The 19,439-nt window shown below is 40.4% G+C and overlaps 1 protein-coding gene across 1 annotated transcript in view; it reads left to right on the top strand.

Annotated features, from left to right (window-relative positions):
* LOC128744299 (neurogenic locus notch homolog protein 3) overlaps nt 1-19,439 on the top strand; it is a 380,284-nt gene that overhangs the window by 176,333 nt on the left and 184,512 nt on the right. The window lies entirely within an intron of this gene.

Below are 19,439 nucleotides of genomic sequence, written 5' to 3'. Positions count from 1 at the left end.
GAAATTACATGTTTAAACTGTATTAAGACAAACCTTCCAAAGAATATTTCTGTCTTCTTTTTCCTATCGCGCTTTGCGGCCTTTCCACTGATTTTCGGTGGCATGAAGACGATGTCGATGCTTCATATTAGGTTGCTCTGCAGAAACTGGTAGCTCTTCATTAAGGAAGCACCGGACACCGGTTTTGTTCAAACAGTGTACGGTTTCGTTGTACGTTGTACCGCCTTTCTTTCGTGTCTATGATTCTCTGCCCTACGTTGATCCGCCTTTGTTACAACTTGGTGCCGTTTGCTCTGGTATATAATCAGAAGTAAGCCGGCAAACGGCATCATTTTCGCATTGACATCGGTACGGTACAGAGCAGACAGCAGAGAGTTGCGATTATATCTCCCTCACTGGACTCGGCAAACTGGTGAAACGCAGCGCAGCGGCAGCAGCAGCAGCCGATCATTGTTTGGTGTAGAGTGCGCAGAACGCGTTGGTACCGGAGCATCGGAGAATATTTGGTTGCGGGAGCGGAAGAGCTTGAACTTGAATTAATGGAAAATGCTCTGTCCGGTAACCATTGTCACCAATGCCCTGGGAGGTGTTGTTTCAAACATTCAAGCCATTCTGCTAGCCGGAACCTCATAAATTACCACAACCCGTCCTTTTTAGGACAAACGAATTTGTTAATGAAGAGATGAAAATTTTCTGTATACTAAATTTCTTTAATTAAATTTCCAAATGTCGCTGATTCTTTAAATCATGAAGAATTTCTTCTGATTTGATCTATAAAACGTTAAATATATGGTGACTCACCATGCGGTCTTCTAAATCATGACGTTGCTTTAATTTTATTTTTGCTAAAAATTTTTGCCTTCCCACGACAATACTTCCCTAACACGGATGACAGAAATATATAGGAGAAGAGCTACGGATTAAATTCCCTTTGAATCAAAGGGATCAAAGTTTGATTGTATTTAATTTACGCTCTATAGAATCCGCTCGAAAATCGTTGAGCTTCAGCTGTTCTTCCCCGGAATAAGGCAACGAAGACATCCAAATTCACTAAGCGAGACGCCAATAAACCGAAGAGTCAACGGATCCTCGTTGCAAGCCGTCTAGAAGTATTATATCGCCGCCAGCTACAATTGTGACGTTTCAAGGTTGGACACATTCGTGAAAAAGGCTTTGAAGTTAGTTTTCAACAAGAGAAAGCTGGTCCAAACAAGGAACTGGCGCTTCCGGTTCGTTCGTCTACCAAACTTGCTAGCGAGAAGCAAGATTACTAAGTCAATGAAGACCATAGCAAAGGCATCGAAAACTCCAAAGCCAAAAGAAGTTCTAACGGAGAATGCTGTTCGAAAAAAGCTGCTGCCAAGCAGTAAATTTCTTCGATTTGTATTATTAACAGCTGGTAGAAAACAATCAGTTCTTTTAAGAACTACTGAATAAGTATATGAAGCAGTTGATTGATTTTGCGAACGGCGTCATTTTCGCGTTGTTTGGCTTACAAATAATAATGAGAGTTACGATGTTATCTCCCTGTCCGGACGCGGCAAAGGTGGTAAAACTCGGCAGCAGCCGATTATTGTTTGGTGTGGAGTGGAAATTACGCCGACCGTGTTGGATTCAAAACATCGATCTATTTAAAACAAAGCTGCCAGACTGGTGCAGTATTTTGCTTACGAATGATTAAATTGAAACTTTCATTCTTTACTTTGCTTGTTTATTATTTAGCTGCGAAAATAGTAAAACTTTGCGACCTTGCCATTTCCAGCACACCACCGACGACCTTCATAGCGTAATGGCGAATTGCTGTAACGGCATCACGAAACAAAATACAGATGCCAGCGGTCCAGTGCCAGTCCAGGCAGAATCGTAATCGTGTTCCCAACCTTCCTTAACAAAACAGCAGCGTGTCCATGATGTAGTCGAAACTCGAAACAAATCGTATCACATACACATGTGTTTAAAGCTGCCTAGCGGAACCTGGGATGCCAGATTTTTGCAAAATAATCTGCATCTACCCGAAACTGTTCGAAATAATTCCCCAAATCTGCACCAACATGTATCACATGTAAGAACACAATTCTTTAACCCACGGTTTCACGCTGTTGTATTTTATACAACGCCTATGTAACTCTTACTTTATGTCATTATGTCTTGGGATTCTGACAATAAAGATAGTTACTGTTCTCAGCAGTTGATCAGTAGACCAAGTTCTTTCAATTGGTGGTCAAAGTTTTATAAGTTTTTCACCTATTGGCACTAATATTTGAGCACATTCTGTTCTGTTTTACCATGCCCATGTATCGAAGATGGCGCGAGTAACGAAAGGTTAATGCGCAACTTGAGTATCTATATATGAAATTCATACAAATATCACCGGCTTTAGCATTGGGAGACGAATTGCACTACATTCGTAGTCCTACTTTAAGCCTGCGCCCGTGCCACTAGGCATGGACCCTTGTACTTTTTAACTTTTCACTATTGATTCAATAATGTCCTGATTTATTTCAGTGTCATTTCCTTTGCAAAACTTCCTTTTTGCACTATTTTTCCTGTACCAAATTCGATTTTGACAGCAGTTCAAATAATAAACATTGTGAGCTTTTTTGATAAGTTTCAAGCAAACAAACCGACGAACAGCGCAAAACGTTACGAAAACACATTTAATTTGATTGGCATATTACACTGTTTTATAAACAGCCAAATTTTATTGGAAAAGCTCGGCGACATTTTGAAAAATAAAATTTGTTCGAATATTTGGTTGGGTCAGTACACGGGTTTTCAAATTTATTTGATGAAATAGATCAAATATTGGATGATTCAGCAAACTGTGTACTGGCACCTTTATAGACTGCGCTGCCGCTGTTCATTGCTATTGCACTCAAAAAAATCGACACGTCGCATCCACGTGAAAAATCATGTAAACTTCTGTACAGGAACTTCCGTGAGCTTCATGTACTAGTTAATGGGAAAATTGATACAACATACCGGGATCGCACGTAAACTGGTTAGTATGAGTGCGAGTTACCAACAATTCACGTGAATGTTACATGAAAAGTGTGATGGATGAGAATTACCTATGTTTTCACGTAAACTTGACGTGCTGATTTTTTTGAGTGTTTGATAAACCACGAAGTGATAACCACATATTGTTTAAAATTTGTTATGGAGTTGAATGTAGCGTATGTAGATAAAATCTTACTCATAATGACCTCTTCCTTCCATTCTAGCCTGAAAATGCTATTCTTTTTATTCTTCCTGTTTATATTTATCGATGTCGGGTGACCATACAGTTAATACTGTACGTGCTAATGAAGGTATCGGCATTATTCCGCGAGCTGTTATGAATGCTGCCCTGCGTTCCGATTGTGTCAATCTGTGCCATATGAACATTCAAAGTCTTTGCGCGCGTCAAATGAGTAAATTTGAAGAATTTAAATCGTGTTTTGTGAACAGTAAACTAGATATAGTTTGCGTAACTGAAACTTGGCCCTCAGCTGACATCGCAGATAATCTGGTTGCAGTTGGAGGTTACAAATTTCTACGGAACAATAGAGTCTATAGCCGTGGTGGAGGTATCTGTGTTTACTACAAAACCGATCTTAATTGTAAAATTATATCAGCTTCGGATTTGTTCTTAGGAGCAGAGATGGTTCGTTCACTTTGAGTTAATTTTGATTCATTTGACAGTACCGTCTCAGTCGAGCCATATATGACAAAGTTATATATGGGACATTTGTAGAACTAGTTCTTATCTACAATTTTGCTGAACAGATTTTTGCTGTATCTTTTGTAGTTACGGTGCTACAATGCTAGTAACTCGCCAGTGACTAAATGAACGTTCATTTAGTCACTAATAAGATACTAGCATCGTAGCAACGTAACTACAAAAGATACAGCAAAACTTAATTCAGCAAAATAATAGATAGGACCTTGCTCTACAAACGTCCCATATATAACTTTGTCATATTTGGATCCGCTGAGACGGTACTGTCAAATGAATCAAAATTGAGTCAAAGTGAACGAACCATCCCTGCTTAGGAGATGACAATAGTAACCCCATTGAATATTTACTTGTTGAGGTACTGCACAGAAATGACAAGTTTTTATTAGGAGTATTCTACTGTCCCCCCAGATCCGATTGCTCAGAAATTTTGCACCAAAAACAGGATTCAAACATAGTGCTTATTGGTGATTTCAACACTGATGTATCCAAGGAGTATAATCAATATATATAGAATGCCAGTGTCGCTGGTGTTTCATGGATATTTTGGTGGCAAACACGTTGCTGGTTCGTGTCTTGGATACGGGAACTACATTGTCAAATTGCCCAATAGAAAATTTTCCTGCCGACGGAATACCCCAAAACGACCAAATCAGGTGATTTATCGTACACGGTAAAAAACTATCACGTTAAAGTAAAGTGATTTATCTTTGAATTCGCACTACTTGCCAAACATTATAATTTGAAATGAAAACGTGTTGAAAATGAATCAATTCAAAGCACGATGAAACCAACAGAAAATCACTTCAATTTCGGGTGTGTTACGTTTTGAATTTTGGACTGTCAAATGAATTGAAAAAAAAAAACGCATATTGAGATTATTAACTTGTTCGAGTTTATTTAGTATATTATATTAATATAGTGGATAACATAATTTACCATAATAAATGATATTGCGTAATTATCCGTAACCACAATCACCGATCATTGAAGAGGACAATTCTTAAATATTGTTGGTTGCCGCTACCGTGTTCATGTCCGTCTCCATTTGATCAATTCCCCAAGCTGAAAACATTTAATTTATTAATTTCGATCACGGGGATAATTTCACTATACTCACGATCTAAAACATCAGTGATTTCAAACGAAAACATGGTTTAGTCAGTTGACTTTCTGTTTTTCTGCTGACCATTATAAGTTGCCCGTTTGTTTCGTAAGACTTTGACATATATGATTTGCAAAAACAAGATTCATTTTCAATGGATGAAAACAGTCGTGCAGATTCTTAGGATATGCATTACAATTTGATGGTGTTTTCCATTAAATACTTCTCAATAGGAGATCACTTTGTTAAAAAATAAAAATCTCTCGAATATCAATGCTAAATCACTTCAATTTGCAGTGCGGCGTGACAAATTGAAGCAAATGCCAAAACCCTTGAAAAAGACGTGACAATTTTTTACCGTGAAGGATTTTTTATTCACTCCAAAAAATCAGCACGTCAAGTTTACGTGAAAACATATGTAATTCTCATCCATCACAGTTTTCATGTAACATTCACGTGAATTGTTGGTAACTCGCACTCATACTAACCAGTTTACGTACGATCCCGGTAAATTTGATCAATTTTCCCGTTAACTAGTACATGAAGTTCACGTAAGTTGCTGTACAGAAGTTTACATGATTTTTCACGTGGATGCGACATGTCGATTTTTTTGAGTGTTGGGTTGCCTTTTTAGTTTGACAATCAGACACTCAAAAAAAGTGATGGATGAGAATTACCTATGTTTTCACGTAAACTTGACGTGCTGATTTTTTTGAGTGGATTCCCGTTTCGAATCGATCACTCACACATATGCGCATACAGTGTAAATACGTAATTTTCAAATGTGTGATGTTTACCACGAGCACTGCAGCGACACTGGCATTCTATATATATTGATTCTACTATCCAATGTTAATGCTAAAACCACTCGATTCCACAGTGTTATAGATAATTTTTGGATTTGCTGCATCAATCAACAACCTACCCATTTCTATCCGTGTGGTTGTTCTGTTATTGATTTATTGTTGGCGAGTGATTCAGATTTTATATTCAATTTTAATCAAGTATCAGCGCCAGGAATTTCAAAACATGATATTATCTTCTTTTCAATCAATATTAGTCGTTGCGAAAATGTACCTCAGCAGTATAAAAACTACAACAGAATTAACTTTCCTCAGTTAATACCGATACCGATACTCATACCGATTTAGCTCTAGATTTTCTTAATTCACGGCTCCTTCAGCTTTTTGAGACGTTTGTTCCAAAAACCATATTCTCACCGCGAAGCAATGCACTATGGTTCAATAATAGTATTCGCTTCGCAATGATAGAAGGAAATACTGCATATAGACAGTGGGTCAACAGCAAAACTGAATCAGATCATGTGTGTAGAGTTCGGATGTAATAGACTTCTACGTCTGTTCCTGACTACTGCTTGGAGAAAAGTGTTTATCCATAATTTTACATGGTTACAGTAACTTAGCTCTAATCACAGCCTACTAGAGGGTTTCTAACTATACTACAAACTCTTCCTTGTTTTATCTTGATTTGGTTAGTTACTGCGGTTCTATTACCATAGTTCAATAATCACTTATTTTCTATTTTATGCCACTTATAAATAGTGTAATCTTTAAGATAGCTAGGTTTTCGACTTATTCTTCTCTTCTTTGCTGAAACCTCCATTTCAATTTCAGTTGCTTCATGTCATTACTGAACTACAATCTTCAATCTCATTACTGTGGTTTAATACTATATCATCAAAAATATCCTTTGAATTACAAAAAGGATCACCTGACGTCATAAGCTTTGCATGATTGATATGACGATCTAATTCAGCTCCTGTTTTAACATTACGCACTGTTAACCGAGTTCCCTTTTTTTCACAACAATGAATGGTTGAGGGCTGAAGTTGGTGGTAAGCTTATTTTGTTTTGATATATTCTTGAAAAATACATGATCCCCAACGTATATTCACATGTATTGCACGTCGCTTTCTGTCGATATAGGTTTTTCCTTTTTCTTTGTGTTTGTAGTCTGTATCTCTTTCCTTCCTAAAACTCTGATCAACTTCCACCAACTCAGGAATTTTGTCTCTGATTCTCCGTCCGAATAACATTTCAGCAGGTGTTTTATTTGTAACAGTATGTGGAGTATTCCGGTAAGCCAACAGAAAATTGTAGAGATCATTTTTCCTATCTCTGTTCATTGCTAAACTTATTTTTATTGTTTTCAGTAATGATCGGTTATAGCGTTCAACTAGACCATTCTGAAATGGTGCGTTAGGTATTGAATAATTTATTTCGATACCGTTTACTGTGCAGAAATTTTTAAAATCATTTGACTGAAAAGGTGAACCGTTATCACAAATATCGTTGTACTTGCCGTAGTTGAGGTCATTATTTCAATTTCTGGGTATCTTGAATGGTAGTCCACAAGTACCAGTAAACGGAATACAAACGGAACCACTTCCATGAAATCTATTGCTACCTTTTGCCAAGCCCTATCTGGCATTGGTGTTCTAACCAATGGTTCAACATTTGGATCAGAGACCAACATGCAGCCCCCGCAATTTTCGACATATTTATTTGCCATTTCATTTATTCTGGTCCACCACACTTTTTCTCTCAGTCGTTTTATCATGGCCACTCTGCCCAGATGAGGTTCATGTGCTAATTTCAGTATTGATTTTTGTAGTATTTAGGAATTACAATTTTCTTGTTTTTCATCACTATTTTTCCATCAGTGGATAGATCATTAGATATCTTTTTATATCTTGAAAGCGTTTTAGGCCATCTACGTGGCGAGTAAGATATCCATTTTATTAATTCCGAAAGTTCAGTGTCGTTTTCTGTTGCCTCTATAATTTCAGAAAATTTAATGGATACTGGGCAAACATCAGATGACACCAGTCGGATGATTCTTTCTGATTCTTCGTCAAAGCTCTCTTTGCATGGAAAATCTACCTGACATAATCTAGACAAAGAGTCCGCAATATTTACTTTTCCTGGTTGATATACTACTTTATAATCATAAGACATGAGACGTAGTATCCAGCGTTCTATTCTCGGACAGGGTTTTGCTCTAGTTCCAAAAATTGTCACTAATGGCTTGTGATCGGTAATCAGCCAGAAAAATATACCGTAGCCGTAGAGATAATAATGAAATTTCTCAGGACCCCATACGACTGCTAATGCTTCTCGCTAAATTTGTCCATAACGTTGTTCTGTCTTAGATAGAGTTTTGGAGGCGTAACTAACTATTCTAAAAATGCCATCGTTATGTTTTTGTATTAGCACAGCCCCAATACCAACTGGACTTGCGTCTGTTACTAAAAATGTTTCCAAATCTGGATCGAAAATTGATAGTGATTCATGCTTTGAAAGAATAAATTTCAATTGATCAAAACTATCCTGATGTTCATGATTCCAAACGATTTTTTCCGACTTCTTTGTAAGGTTATACGATGGATGCGCAATAGTAGATAAATTAGGAATATACTGGTTCACAAAGGTGATCAATCCCAAAAAACTTCGTACTTCTTCGCATGATTTTAGTTGACGGAATTTACTAACTGCTTCTATTTTTTCATCAGATATTCTTACAGTACCTGCTTTTAGCTGAAAACCAATTTTTGATACGCAGTGAACAGTTTTGGTTTCATTCAGTAAAATGTTACGTTCTGCTAGACGTTGTCTTACTAAATCTTTCCTTCCATTTAATGTTTTAATATCATATCCATGCACCAATATATCATCTATGAAAACTATAATCCATGGAAAATCTCCAAGGATAGATTCCATACATTTTTGAAAAATTTCCGGGCCGCCGATAATCCAAATGGCAACCGTTTATACCGCATCAACCCCATAGGTGATATGAAAGTGGTTATATAGCGGCAATCTTCACGTAAAACTAGTTGATGGAATGCATTTTTGATATCTAGTTTTGTGAAATAGTTGCTGCCTTTAATTCGACAAACCATTTGCTCGAAAGTAGGCAATGGATGAACTTCTCTGATAATTGCCTTATTGGCTTCTCTTAAATCAATTATTATTCTGACTTTATTCGCGCTCTTTCTCTTGATCATCATTGGTGAGACCCATTCAGAAGCTTCATCTACTTTCTCTATGACATCTTGCTTTACTACACTGAGAAAACTTTTCGTATAGTTTCTATGTGTTTCACACATAGATTTTTTCCATTTACCCAGTAAATGAACTTTATGTGCCAAACAGTTACCATTTATGTGTTTTTTAAATTTACCTTTAAAATTTGCGCATACTATTCATATGCATATAATTTTCATGTGTACTTCTGGGCGGATTGTGTTTATATGTGGCACATAATAATCATAAGGATTTTCATATGGAAATTTTCCATTAGTTATGTGCAGATTATTTTGAGTGTAGTTCCTTTAATTTTAACAAAGTTATTTCTTCTAAAGGAACAGGAATCCTTCTAAATGCTTGCCGGACTGGTGGTATCTCTATATTTATTTTAATTGAGGCATACATGTCTATTTTAAACAAAAATTTTTTTTTTGAAAATAATTCACGATATATAATATTGTCTTTTTTTTTAGTTGTTAATTAAATTAGCTTACCTTTGATAGCTGGCAAGGTCATCAGAATTAGACATAGTACATAAGAATTTCACTACTCCCAAATTCACTCTACGACCAGATAGTAGAGAAGATTTACCATCCTTGATAACATAAAGTGTAGTTGAACAGCTTTGATTTCCGATGCATAACTCCATGTCTATTTTTCCTAGTACAATAAGCGGCTTATTACTTCCATAGGCTCGAAATTCCTTGTCACTTCCAAGCCGAACATCATATAATTTAAATCCGATTTGCTTTAATTTTTTCCAATCGGTTTCGCTTAAAACGTCCCTCCAGTATCTATAACGAAGTTTAAACCAATTCCTCCCACGGCTGCTTCAATTACTCGTTTCCCATTCAAGTGGAAAAGCTCTCTGAGTTCGACTTGTCCTGTAACATCATCCACCTCACGGAGAAATTTGAATTTCTTGTTGGCTTCTTCCTTTTTCTTTTGTACAGGAACTTTATCGGTCTTTCTTTATTCATCAAAAAGCCGTCTATTTTTCAAACTTTTGCAGCAACGAGCATAATGTACAGTCTTTTTACACTTACTGCACTGTGAATTTCTAGCCGGGCATTTCGTATCATTTGCAAAATGATTTCCAAGGCATCTGGTGCATGAGATTTTCCTAAAGTCCCGCGTGTGATTTTCGTCTACTGCATTCAGACCCATTGAGATTCCTAAATTTCCTTGAAGCTCTTTCACTTGCTCCTTTACAGATTCATGCGTTCGTCCAGCTTTGATTAGGCTGTCAAGAGGCATATCCTTTTCTAGATATTTAGCACACAGTTCATTATCTGTTTTGGTAGCAAACACAATATGATCAATGATGATTTCATCCACTGATCTCCATAATTACAAGACATGGCTTTAGATCGTAGTCGAATGACAAATTGGTCCAGCTTTTCCCCTGGCAGGAATTCCATTTCACGAAATTTGAATCGCTCGTATCGCAGAGTTGTTCGAGGTGAAAAATATTCATTAACAACTTCCAATGCAGCGCGATAACTATTTTCCGCTATTGAAACATTTTGTGCTATTTTCCGAATGTCTGTTCCGCCAAAACACATAAGGGCATTGAACTTTTCTTCTTGATCCGTAATGCCTTTTAGGTTCATATAGGCGACAAACTGGTCCTTCCAGTTTTGCCAGAGGGTAGGAGTAGAGCCCTCTCCATCTTCCAGAAATGGAAGAATGTTGAAATTAAGCTGAAGAGTAATTAATTAATGCAAATTAATAATTTTGTCTGACTTGTTTTGACTTAGTTGACATCAGAACAGTATAGTTACTATTAGTAACATAATTGCTAATAGCAACATGGTTGCCCATAGTTACGAGGTTATAAATATCAACCTTCACCAATAATTTGTCCACGTAACTAATAGCAATATGGTTGCCATTAGTTACGTGGTTACAAATATCAAACATTCAACCATGAATCTGTAAATTTTCCAAATATGATTTTGGAATTCTAAGAACACTTTGGAAATTGTTAAAAAACACTTCCAATTTCTATTGGCTTTCCTTTTTACATTACAATTAAATTAACGATGAATCGGAAACTTATTGTTTTTCAAAATAGTAAACCGGAAGTATACTTCCCTTCACTTTGCTAGTGGACCGGAAATTAACTTTCCCTGTACTTTGCAATATGACGGACCGGAATTTCAATTCCCTACGCCTTATTCCAACAGACCGGAATTAAATTCCCTATGTTGGCCTTTTCGTTCAACTTCATAGTTGGACTAGACAGTTTCCATTCCTCTACATTACTTCATAGTAATGGACCAGGAATGGAAACAATAAGTTTCCACAAACTTGATTTATGTATTTTTTTTAGAATATTTACCATTGCCATCCTCAAGTATTTTTCCTTGAGTTCTTAAGCTCCTGTTCTCGTCGCCAATGTACAGTTCGGATGTGATAGACTTCTAGGTCTGTTCCTGACTACTGCTTGGAGAAAAGTGTTTATTCATAATTTTACATTACAGTAACTTAGCTCTAATCACAGCCTACTAGAGGGTTTCTAACTATACTACAGATATCATCATCATCATCATCAAAATAATCACAACATCAACCATTTTATTAAATTCGTCAACATTATCAAACATCATCAATATGATCGAATCCCATCAAAAACAATCAAATTTGTCAACAGCAAAATCATCGATATCATCAACACCATCAACATGATTAATACCATCCACATAATCAAGATCAATAACATCAACAATATAAAAATCTTGAACACATCAAAATTTCCAGCATGTGTTGGTGCTCATCTCTACATCATGAGCACCAACTAATTCAAAATCACTACAAATCAAAATTCTCAACACCATCAATATCAATTAATCAATATCATCCACATAATCAAAAACATAGTTATTATATACCTAAATACATGAAAATCATCATCCAAATCATCATCATCAATATCCTCCACACCATGAAAATGACCAACATCATTAATATCATCGAAATCATCAACATTACTAAAATAATCGGTACAGTGGACCCCCGTTTGTTTGAACGATTCCTCATGCAAACTAACCGGGTTACTTTTTAATTTGAACAACTGGTAACCCGAAATATGCTGAATCCTGTGTGAACCGGCCGCCCTGCTCTTTGTTATTGTTTTGGTGGTTTGTTTTAGTTGGCAGTTTCAATCGCGAATATTGCATTTTCCGATGGGATTTCTATCTTAATCGTTAGGAAAACGAAATGCGAAACCGATTAAACACGCTAGGCCAGTACAAATAAATCGTGTTTATGTGCATTGTATGCATAAACAAGTGATGTCATGTTGAGAATGACATTTGAACCATTTTTAATTTGCACGTCGTGCAAACCAGCGGGCTTCAAATTAAAGTGTTCAGATTAAAAAAGGTCAAACGAACGGGGATCCACGGTATTAGCAATACCATCAACATGATTAATGCCACTCACATCATCTAAATTATCACCATCATCGATATCAAAATCATCAACACATCAAAATCGTTAACATTATCAACATCATCCATATCATCAACATCATCAATATTATCACTATCCCATTCAAAACAATCAAAATCAACGATGCCATCCACATCAACAAAATCTTCAAAATCACACGCCTCAAACCTCATATTTTCAAAACGTTCAAAATCATCAACGGCAGCATCATCCAACATCACTGACCGTATTAACTTCTTCAACACCATCAAAATCATTGTTGTCAATATTCTCAACACCACCAAAATCATCAAAATGACCAACATCATCAGTCATCAAAATCATCAACCTAATCAGTCGCTATCATCGTAATCAATCCTTCCTAAATACTCGAATCTCGCCGATCAGCTTCCATCAGCGTCCATGATTCGTGTCCATAAAGGGCCACCGGGAGGATTAGTGTTCTGTAGAGCGCCAGTTTTGTGCGAATTTGCAAACTACGGGACTTCAGCTGGCTACGTAATCCGTAGAAAGCTCGATTCGCGGCTGCAACTCATCGTTTCACTTCGCGGCTTACATCGTTGTCACATGTCGCGTCACATCTAACTCCACCTCGGCACCAACACCACTTGGGTTCCCACGTTCCCTACCAGCAACCATGTACTTCGTTTTGGCGGTGTTAATGGTAAGTCCCAATCTCGCCGCTATTCTAACGCACGATTTGGATCCGTCCAGCGTCGCACGAATTAGCGTAACTAGTTTCTTCGGAAAACCATGTTCGAGCATTATATGCCACAGCTCATTTCGTTTAACTGAATCGTACGCCGCTTTAAAGTCCACAAACAGACAGTGTGTCTGCAAGTTGTACTCCCGGAAGTTGTCTAGCAACTGACGCAGGGTAAACATCTGATCCGTCGTGGAACGACCCTCACGAAGGACTCCGCTTGGTACTCGCCGACGAAGGACTCCGCTAACGGTCTCAGTCCGCAGAAGAGGATACGGGAAAGCACCTTGTAGGCAGAATTGAGTAATGTATTTCCTCGATAGTTTTTACGGTCCAGTCGATGTCCCTTTTTGAAAATTGGGCAAATGAGGCCATCCAACCACTTCTCCGGCAATTTTTTTTCCTCTCAGATCCTGACAATGATCCGGTGGATTGCTTCGTACAGCCGCTCGCTCCCCGCTTTTAGAAATTCAGCTGGGAACCGTCCTTCCCAGCAGCCTTACCGTTTTTCAGCTCATTGATTGTCTTCTTAACCTCCTCCTGTGTCGGTGGCTCCACAGCTTGACCATCGCTTACAATTCCTATCCTGTTCCTGCTGATCTTCGCGTTTACCTCTTCATTCAACAGTGTCTGGAAGTGCTCCTCCCACCTGGCTGCTACTGCCGTTTGGTCGGTAAGCAGGTTGCCAGCACTATCATTGCACATCACAGGCATGGCAAAATTCCTGCATCTCACCGTTTTATAGAAACTCCGTGTGTCGTTGCTGGCGTATCGCTCCTCTGCACATGCTCATCGTACTCGCATTTCTTTAGATGATGGATTCTTTTTTCCGCAGCTCTAGTCTCTCTGTACCTCTTTCTGCTTTGACGCGTTACTCCACAGCCCATTTATATCTTCTCCTTCTGCCTGCTGTTCTGCGATTCGTTGGTCAAGCTTCCTGGCGTACCTATACCGGTGTCCTATACCGATTGTTCCGTCCTGAATTTCTTTCTTTGTTGTTCGTGGTAATTGAGACGCGATACCTACATCCCGCTGATGGGTCTGCCATCTTAGGTATAGCTTGCGGGATACAGCATTTCAGATATATACCACGCAAAGCATATATACCGTAGATAATAAAGTTTTTTCTCAACAGTGTTGCCAACTTTTTAGTTTTTCGTATAATTTTTAACGCTAGTTATGAGAATATAAGTTTAAAATGGCGTAAAATATTCTAACTATTTGCCCATAATATTGTAAAATGTTTTTCAGCTCGCTGATAGCCTCTAGATTTTACCTCCTTTGTTTGTTGCTGCTATGATACTAATATTGATTTAGTTAGTGTGGGGAATTTTGAGAAAAACGGAAAATCTGGCAACATTGTTAAGAAAACCCGATTTAATCCACCTAGTGGTGAAAGGAACCTTTGTTATACGGTCTTACTTGCTATTTGAGATAGATAATTCATCTACTGGTTATCGTTGCGTAGTGCGTTGGTTTACATAAAATTTTTGAAAATTGAATAAGTTTACAAAATTTGAACAAAATAGAAACATTTTTAAATTTTAATAGATCCTTTTTCATGAAATTACTGAGTAAGGATAAGTAAGTTGTTATTAATCTGATAAAGTGCAAATAAAAGTAAGTTGTAAGAGGAAATCTCATTCCTTAACATATACGTTGCCTAGCAAAGGTCTAGTTTATAGGTTTTTGAACTATGCATAATTTCCTGTAAGGCCATTCTATTTGATTCACATCACATTCACATAAAATGTTTAAAATGTATCCGTTTGTTGGTAGTCGAAAACTGATTTTACAAGTTCATATACATTAAATAAGATTTTTCTATCTTCGTTGCAGAGATAGAAGGTTACTGTCTTTAGCAAAATTTCTTGTAATAATATGCTCTATAACTTTGCAGAACACATTAATGTGTTATATTGACACTGAAGAAAAATATATTTTTTAATTCACTTTTAGGGGGATTAATCAAAATTTAAATTCCACCAGACAATAGAGCTTTTAATTTCAAGAAACTCTTCCAAAGGTTCGATAAACCTAAAACCAAGTTTTCCCAGTCAAAACTCTAGTGCACAAGTTTTCTTTGGTTTGGGGCTATTTTACGCGCGAGTAACTGTGTTACAAAGTGTTCGAGGGTTAATATCTTTTGACCGGTAAAACCAACTCTTATGAAATTTTGCATATATATTCGTAGTGTCAAAACCTCTCATTTGAAATTAAAATAATTAAAATTAGGTAAATTATCTTGGTTAAAATCGTTATAAATTATTGTTAATTTTGGTTTGGTGTATACAGTTGCTCATAACTTTCAAATTAAACGTCCAATCAAAAAATCATTCAATAGTGATCTATTAGAATATATTATCTTTCAAATGAGACTAATAGCGCATAAAGCGGTTTGGCCATCTCTAAGAAATAGGCGATAATTATTACCTTGTCAAAACAGATTTTTTAAGCATAACTTTTAAACTAATTGTTTGTTTTCAATTAATAATTCCTGAACAATTTAGTTTTAACAAGAGCTTTCATTTGATACTAAAATCGTTGAAATCGGTCATGTAGTTCCGGAGCAACCCGTGTCACGTAGTTTTCACATTTTTGCTTATAACTTTTAAACGAAACGTCGTATCACGAAACAACTCAATAGTGATCTACTAGACAATAATACCTTTCAAACAAAAGTAATAGCGAACGATTCGGTTCAGCCATCTCTGAGAAACAGGCTATAGAAAAAATCATTACATACATACATACACACACACACACACACACACACACACACAGACACACACAGACACACACAGACACACACACACACACACACACACACACACACACACACACACAGACACACACACAGACACACACACACACACACACACACGGATGGTAAATGGTTGAATAATGCGCTCCAGAACTATCACGAAGTTCCACAGCCTCTTATTTAGCAACTCCTATCTCTACCTCCTCGTGGTACCATCCGGGATACGCTCCTTAGTGGAAATCGGACAACCGGTGGAAACTAGGGTCGTATGCGGACAGAGAAGGGGGCACTCATGCGAAGGCTGAGTGTAAACTCTCCGCCTGCAAATGACGGATCTCGGTAGAAGCATGTTCGATGAACCTGAAAATACCGAGAACCTGAGCAGAGGGTCCAAAGCCCCCAAAGGAGGATGGTTTTAATAGCTATTATCCATGGCTAAAAGTAAAAACATGAATGGATAAACCCCTAATCCAAGGTGTCATGCGACCCGTGCCGAGGGATGAATGGTGGGGGGGGGTTCTATAAATACTCAGCCTCAAACGGAGCCTGTGGAGTACCAGAGCGCCCTCCACAGTAATCAGCCCTTACCGCATCATGAGGGGCTCTGATGTGGCGGACTTTTCTTTCCCCTCAACTCGTGGGATTCTTATGGAAGACAAAATCAAAAATATAACAAGTGTGGATACGGTGGAAAACCCGTTCGCTAGAGGAGGCATCCAGCGTTCTCCACCAAGGGTGGAGAAGGATGCAACTAGGAGCGCTAGTGTGGGTGGCAAAGGCAGCGGTATGCCTACCACGCCGGACACAGCGATGAACGGCCCAGCGCTTATCAGGGCGATGGAGAAAAATAGAGATGCTGTACCTAAAGTGGTAGCAGCGTCACAGCAGCTCGAGGTAATAATCGAGTTCACGTCAGGTCGCGGAAATTTCTCCAAGGACCTGAAGCAGAGCTTGCTCATGCTTCGGAGAACCTTGAATGCAGCGACCAAAACGCACAACGACCTCGTGGCGCGTGCAGGAGAGGCTAAGAAGGTGACCGTGAAGGCGTCGAAGGCAGTACAAACGGACGCTTGCCCGTTGACGGAGTGTCGTAACGCGGCCCAGGAGGCTACGGAAGGCGCTACCAGCAGCGGTAAGGCATCCGCCAAGCGCCCGAGACAGTCCCCGGGGGATAGCACCCCTGGCGGACCGAAAAAACGCCTGATCGGTAAAAGCCCTCAGGCTAGCGGGTTGGCAGAGCTAACCGATGAACCAGCGGGAAGCTCCAAGACAGGTGGCCCGTGGACCGAGGTTAGGGCCAAGAGAAAAGGCGGAGGAGGCTCCAGTAAAAAAACTGCTCCACCTAAACCGGCAAGAAAGCGAGCGAAGAAGGGCGACGCTCTTATCCTGAAAACCGACGGGTCGAAATACTCGGAGGTTCTGAAGGCCATGAGAGGAGACGCCCTACTCAAGGATCTGGGCGCGGACGTACGGAGCATCCGCCGCTCACGCACGGGCGATATGATCCTCGAGTTAAAGAAGGACGCCACAAAGAAGAGTTCCGCATACAAGCCAATAGCGGAAGGAGTGCTCGGGGACGGAGTGAAGGTACGTGCTCTCACACCAGAAGTGACTCTCCAGCTTAAGAACCTGGACGAGATCACCGAAGTGCGTGAGGTCGTACAAGCTCTCAAAGAGCAAAGTGGAGTGGTGGTGGCAACCGAGGCGGTTCGCCTACGCAAGGGTCCGGCCGGGACCCAGGTAGCCACCATACGACTTCCGCTGATTGACGGAAACAAAGCCCTGAAAGCTGCTAGGCTAAAAGTGGGGTGGTCGGTATGCCCACTGAGCGTGTCCAAGCAGTCGGAAGCTTGCTTCCGGTGTTTCGAGCACGGACATAAAGCCTGGAACTGCAAGGGGCCAGATAGGAGCCAGTTGTGCAGGAGATGTGGCAGTGCTGGCCATAAAGCAAAGGACTGCGCGGAGCCTCCTAAGTGCCTGATCTGCACTGGTAAACGGGACGCAAAGCACGTAACGGGAGGTCCAAGGTGCCCGGCCGGTGCGCCGGCGACTAAGCCACGTTCATAGTGCAAGTGACACAACTCAACCTGAACCACTGCAGCACAGCTCAGCAGCTGTTACACCAAGCAGTTTCTGAGTCAGCAATGGACATTGCCATAGTCTCGGATCCATATCGCGTCCCTGCCGGAAACGGCAACTGGGTCTCGGATAGGTCTGCGACGGCGGCTATATGGACAACAAGCAGGTTCCCGGTTCAGGAGGTTGTGTCAACTGCAGACGAGGGATTTGCGGTTGCCAAAGTGGGTGGAGTGTTCTACTGCAGTTGTTATGCTCCGCCGAGTTGGTCTATCGAGCAGTTTACGCGGATGGTAGACCGAGTATCAGTTGTGCTGACTGGTTTAAGGCCGGTGGTTGTGGCGGGCGACTTTAACGCTTGGGCGGTAGAGTGGGGAAGTCGTCGCACGAACCATAGGGGTCGGATTCTGCTTGAAGCTCTGGCAAAGCTTAACGTAGATCTGGCCAACGTCGGCAACACAAGTACCTTCAGTAGGAACGGTGCGGAGTCTATCATCGACGTGACTTTCGGCAGTCCTGGTCTGATAGGAGACTGGCGGGTAGATAATGGCTACACTCACAGTGACCACCAGGCGGTCCGCTATGGTGTCGGTCAGATAACGAGGCGGCAGGCGGCGAGTAGGGCCAACACTCCAACCACCCGTGGATGGAAGACATCATACTTCGATCCCGAAGTATTTGTGGAAGCGATCCGGAGAGAGTGCGGTGATCGCGGTATGCCCGATCCGAACGCTGATCATTTGGTTGAGGTACTGTCGCGAGCATGTGACGCTACCATGCCTAGGAAAGGTCGTCCTAGGTATGGCAGGTCACCGGCTTACTGGTGGACAGATGAAATTGCGGAACTCCGCGGAGCGTGCTTTCGTGCGAGGAGAATTATGCAAAGAGCTCGTTCGGATGAAAGCAGGGCTGAATGTCGAGTAGCACTCGTTGCTGCACGCGCAGCGCTTAAGAGCGGGATAAAAGCTAGTAAACGAGACTGCTTTGAAAGGTTATGTGCTAGTGCCAATGCGAACCCGTGGGGTGATGCCTACAGAGTCGTAATGGCAAAGACCAAGGGTGTGATGGCGCCCGCTGAGCAATCGCCAGAGATGCTGGAGCGGATCATCGAGGGCCTCTTTCCGCGCCACGAGCCAAGGCCCTGGCCCCAGGCCGCTGAGTCGTCCCACGGCCGACGTTCCAGTATCTCAGACCATAGCGTAGGATGGTCGGCCTCCCAGCCGAACATCCAAAGTAACGTGGGCGACGGCGGTTTGGAGGTCGGGGAGGAAGTGACGGTTACGAACGAGGAACTCATTGATATCGCTAAATCCCTAAAGGTGAGCAAGGCACCGGGGCCAGACGGTATCCCGAATATGGCCATTAAAGCGGCTATTTTAGAGGCTCCCGAATTATTCGGGGCAGTAATGAATAGATGCCTGGAAGCTGGCCACTTCCCGGACAGATGGAAGCGACAGAACCTGGTCCTATTGCCGAAGCCGGGAAAACCTCCGGGTGTCCCCTCGTCATATAGGCCGATCTGTCTACTCGATACTGCCGGCAAGGTGCTGGAGAGGGTTATCCTTAAC

Source organism: Sabethes cyaneus, chromosome 3, assembly GCF_943734655.1.
Source record: "Sabethes cyaneus chromosome 3, idSabCyanKW18_F2, whole genome shotgun sequence".
NCBI lineage: Eukaryota > Metazoa > Arthropoda > Insecta > Diptera > Culicidae > Sabethes > Sabethes cyaneus.
The sequence above is the reverse complement of the archived record's forward strand: the minus strand, read 5'-3'. Positions and strand labels throughout refer to the sequence as shown.